This window comes from Humulus lupulus, chromosome 1 (genome assembly GCF_963169125.1).
Source record: "Humulus lupulus chromosome 1, drHumLupu1.1, whole genome shotgun sequence".
NCBI classification, from domain to species: Eukaryota; Viridiplantae; Streptophyta; class Magnoliopsida; order Rosales; family Cannabaceae; genus Humulus; species Humulus lupulus.
This window is the reverse complement of record NC_084793.1, coordinates 298,594,304-298,600,037: the sequence shown is the minus strand read 5'-3', so window position 1 is coordinate 298,600,037 and position 5,734 is coordinate 298,594,304.

The window sequence follows — 5,734 nt, the reverse complement described above, 5'->3', positions numbered from 1 at the left end:
TATCATTACTTAAAAGGTTCTCTCAACCATTTACTTCAGCAAACAAACATCATATACTCACTTTTCATTAACTTTTCTATTGGTGAATATATTTATAAATATTATTCTAATTTTTGTATAATTTGTTTTATATTTTACACTCATATTTTTAGTAAAAAAAAATTTCATTTAAACCGAAACAAAATAAAATGAACTTTTTTAGATCTTATATTTTTCCTTCCTAAAATAAAATCCATGCAAAACAAACAATGAGTTAAGGATCCGGTAAAAGAAAAATATTTGTGTTACTTATTATTAGGTGACACTTCATAAATAAATAGGTCATTTATATTGTGTGTGTATTTCAATAGGTCAAATACAGTGGGGAGTCGATGAGCATAACTATATTGACTATAAGACTCACCATAAGACACTACACCAAACCCATATAGAAATATTTACTTATTTTCCCTCCATATTAGTGAATTAAATTAATTAATTTCAACAACATATTTTTAAATAATTTAAAAAAAAAATAAGATTAAAGTAACACATAAATTATACATAACAACTATTATCACCATGCAAAAATATTAATAGCTAAAATTAATTAATTATCAATGTGGATAATATGCAAGTGTTCCTAAAATTAATATAGTTTAAGTTAAGATATATATGTTAAGACACACGATATCAGTAATACATAAATGATATCACCTGTACCTACATCGTAGGCTACAATCACTCAATGATTGTTCTTGATTATTATGTGGTCCCATTACAACTATCATAGAGGTTGTTAGAGAATATTTCTGTTAGGATTTTTCTTATTCCCTAGACCACATGTAATGGGCTCATTAGCTCCTATTATTTGTAAATTGCTTATATAATGAAATTACAATCTCAGTCTCCGCAGTGTTGTTAGCTGGCGGTGCCGGCGCGTTGTGGCTAGCAGTAGCACGCACTCCCCTTCTGCGAACTGGAGGGGCTTCATTGTTCGCTGGAACAGCGTTGGAGGCGTTTCCGTTGGTGCGTGCAGATCTTCAGAGCGACATCGTTGCAGAGTTCTAAAAGTTAAAAGAAGCATGTTAGAACTTTACCTAATAGGCTCTAAGGCAAAACTTATTCTAAAACAAACATATCTCAGACCTATTGATTATGACTTCTTATGAAAATTTTATAGGTCTTCTTTATTATTTAGAGTGGGTTTCTATTCTTAGAAAAACAAGCCATATTTAATATTTTTAAGTCTGTTTCTAATTATCCTATATGACTTAATTCTCAGGCTCAAAACTCATCTTTGTCCCAAAGTTAACCATATTGAGTGTAACGCCCCAACTCCAGGGACCGCTACAGTGCATATTGCAAACAGTGCTAAACTCGCTAATCGAGTCGTTTGGCCATAAACGTGTAACTAAGTATGATTAGCGGTTTAGGGATTAAAAACTTTGGTTAAGATATAACGTTTCACTAGAACGTTTACTGTATACATTGGGATCCCGAAAATATAATTTCAGAGTCTATTACAAGAAAATATTTACAACAGGCCATTCTAAGCGGCAAAACAGGTTTAACCCTAGTTCCACTTTCAAACCTCGCCCAAGTATTGGTCGAGCAGCTGCATATGTACACGTCTTCACCTAAGCTCTCCAACTCAAGGGATGGTCCAGCTTCCTTTTGCCTTTACCTGCACCACAAAGCACCCGTGAGCCGAAGCCCAGCAAGAAAACTTATATGCTCATGAACAGTCATATCATGATATCAAGTCATATTTGACATGCCTAGCAAACATAGCTCTATTCAAGCATGCAAATGAGTTCAAACAATGTGGGGGTATCCAGGATAAGAAATCATGCCCTTCTGATTGGAGGACTGTCAAGTCAATCCTAATCAGATGAGTGTCTCAACACTTGAGGTTCTGGTAAACCATGTTGAGTGACTGACAAGCACGTCACTGTGGGGCTAGTGCCCATAGCCATGCATATGATGATCAAAATGATCATACAGAGGACACAACTCTGATCAGATGAGTGAATATCACTTGAGGTTCTGGTAAACCATATTGAGTGACTGACAAACAAGTCACTAGGGCCTCAGTGCCCATAGCCGTGTAACGACAACGTTACCTGGGCTTTCCTGCAATGGCTCTTATCAGATGAGTGACTGACAAGCATGTCACTGTGGGGACGGTGCCCATAGCCATGTGACATAATAGTCACGGGGCTCGCTAGCCCTGGCTCGAAATGGCTAGTCCTTGGCTAGATAAGCGCTTTTAATATTGGCATTAATGCTCTTTGAGTCATTCAATGCAGAAAGTCGATTAGATCTAATCTTTGCTGGCTTGCGTGAAACACGCTAAGGTCGTCCTGACTAGTGAGTCAGCGCAATGTGACCAGTGCCCAGTACCACTGCCGAACCTGACTAGTGAGTCACAGCTTTGCAGTTGATACTGACACCTTTGCCAATTCGGACTAGTTAGTCAGAGCCATGCACAAGTAAGCAATGCTATCAATATGTATCAATATGTATCATATGTCAAACATCCAAAGATGGGCATTCAGCATGCTTACTTAACAATTGCGAGCATAATAATGATCATGCACAAACACAGAGACTCAAGCTCTGACCAATCTCATATTCCTCACTCATGGCATGCCCTAATCACATGTTTCTCGTGCATCACATGCATCACACTTAATCATCCAGCATGCCTCGATAATAATCATATGCAAATGGGCAGAATTGCCAAGCATTCATTATGCTATCAATGTTTACATTTAAACATCCAACATGCATCAATAATAGCCATGCATGTCACACATGGGGTGCCATTTTCTTACCTTCAGTCCAAGCACAGGTTACCAACAAATGAGCCACAAGCACGATCCCGATTCCAAGCCTCTAGTGAAAACCTAGTCACAACCACAAATGGTAACCCAATGAGTTCAAGTTCTAAAACCAATCCTTGAACTAAAACTTAGCCTCCAAGACATCAATCCTCACTAATCCGGGTAGTAGGAATGATCCCGAGGCCTAAAACCATGTTCCCGGGGTCAAAACACCCAAACGGGCTCAAAAGCCTGCCTGAGCCGCGGCCCTGGAACCTTGAGCCGCGACCCCCAGCAAAACCAGAGGCAAGCGCCGCGGCGCCCAACACCAAGGGCCACGGCGCCCAACAAGAGCAAAACAGGGCACCTTCTTCATCGAGCAAGGGCCGCGGCGCCCAAGAACAGGGCCGCGGCCCAACTTCGGGGCAGCCATTTTTCTTCGTTTTTAACCTTTCAAAACCTCCCAAAAACATGTCTAAACATTCCCAATCATCAAATCAAAGTTCCTAAACTCCCCAATGGTCCAAAACCACCATAACCTGAGGCTCAAACGAACTAAAAACTCAACGATTCACAAAATCCAATTCAAGCTTAAAAACTTTTAAAAACTTAAAACTTAAACTTGAATTACCTCCGATTGAGTTGTTTCCAACTAAATCCTCCAGTTAATAAGCTTCTAATTCTCCTTAGGATTTCTATGCCTCGATCCTCGCTTGATTCCGAGTCCTAGAACTCAAGATACCTTCGAAAACGCAATCGGGAAACGAAAAGGGAACTTTTAGGGAGAGAGAACGTACAGAACGTTCTTTTTATTTTCTTAAAAGGTTACTTCAAGCTTAAGTAGCTTCCAATAAAACCTAATGCTCGAGGTCCCGAAAACACCCCCGGGGACATTATAGTCAAAACTTCCAGAATTTCCCCCTGGTCTTACTAACTCCCAATTTATCTCCAAATATTAATTCCCATTACCCGATAACCCAGTAATGCTATAAATACCCCTTGACTTACTCCAAGTCAAGCTTAAATCCTGTTGTGACTTTCCCACTAGCTTACCTCCTAGGATCGTCTTGCGCTGGGTAACCCTGGCATAACCAAATAATAACAAAGCACCACGCCCATTTCACATAAATGCCAAAAATGCCCGAAATGGCCACAATATGAAAATCACCCAATCAATCACAAATGGGTTCACATGCATATTTAATACACCTAAACATGCATATTATCATTAAATAGCATAATAAATCAATTATGGCCCTCCCGGCCTCCTAATCAAGGTCCTCAACCTTATTAGGAAATTTGGGGCATTACATTGAGGGAGGGCTGGGATCAGTAAAATCGTTCCCACTACTATGGCCCCCTAACTCTCAATATAGAAACTTGGTTCATCGATTTGTATCCACCCTCACCGAACTTAGTCATTATTTATTTTATTTATTATTTATTATTTATTATGATTGCGAAATAAAAGTCAAACTCATACATGATAACAAAATAACATGATATCAATTTGGAAAAAATAGTTTTTCACTTATTACAACCATAAAACAAAGAAATAAATAAAACAAACAATGAAAAACTAACTATTCTAAAAATCAGGATCTTCTACATCTGATCCTTCATCTAGCATATCATCATCTAGTTCTTCATAATCTTCATTATCATGTGCCTCAAAATGTCCTCTACGAAGGTTTGTAAAAATCCTATGTTTTTGCTCATTTGTAAAATGAAATTCTGATTTTCCAGTGAACCTAACTAAGAGAAAGTAATATCGCATTGCTACTGGCAGTTCGTCTTCATCATCCATTGTTTCCCATATTTCCTCTAAGGCTGCTATTACATGATGAAAATCTCTAAACAATCTAATTACTAATACATATTGTTCCGTTGCTCTCATAATGATTTGCTTAGACTCTTGAAGGTGACCTATTTCTTTGTGGAACAAAAGCAGTCTTCGAGTGATTCTTTCTAGTGCTCCTACTGTGTTTCTTGGTTCCCTTATTCTTTTTAAAGCCTTAATGGCTTGGATATCCTCATTGGTTAATGCTCCGTTCATACTTAACTGAAAACATAAATACTAAAAATCGTTAGCTATACACATAAGCAAAATAACTATAACTTAAATACTTACTTGGCGATCAGATTCAGAGCTTTGAGTGTGTGTATCGAGGAGAACTTCATGCGAAGGAACCATTGTTCTGATACCAACTGTAATGACCCAACTACTCTAGACTTTGGACCATTAACGATAACTATACATAGACACTAATCTTTAATAAAACTTACAAGGGAAATAAATATTACTTCATTAAAAACTTGTAAAAACAAATGTTAAACTACATAAAACTTTAAGTAGGATATGGGATCCCATTGTTTTAAAAGAAAAACATAACATAATTTATTACATAGTAAAATGCGGAAAAATACATATAAACCATAAGTAAAGAAACTTCATCCTCGAATCGAACTCTCGGCCCTTCAATTCCATTCCGCCTCAATACACATGCCCAAATTACCAAGAACCTCTCCCGCCACCAAAGTTATTTTCCTGCACATATAAACATAAAAGGAGTGAGCCTAATGCCCAGCAAGGAAAATCTAACACATAAACCATATACATAAAATTCATAATGTAACATAAAACATATCATAAGCATATGTCACATACATACTATAATGGCCATTATTACTTGGGGTCCCATAAACAAACAAGTCATATGGCCATTAGATTTGTGGGGCTTACTAGCTAAGCAAGTCGTATGCCCATAAATTTATTGGGGCTTGTTAGTTATACAGGTCATATGCCCAAGTCTACAAACATACATAACATCACATAAATCATAGGTTAATCATAACACATAAATTATAAGATAACACATAACATAACATATAGAATCCTATCCTATTTTCCTTACCAAAAGTACCGG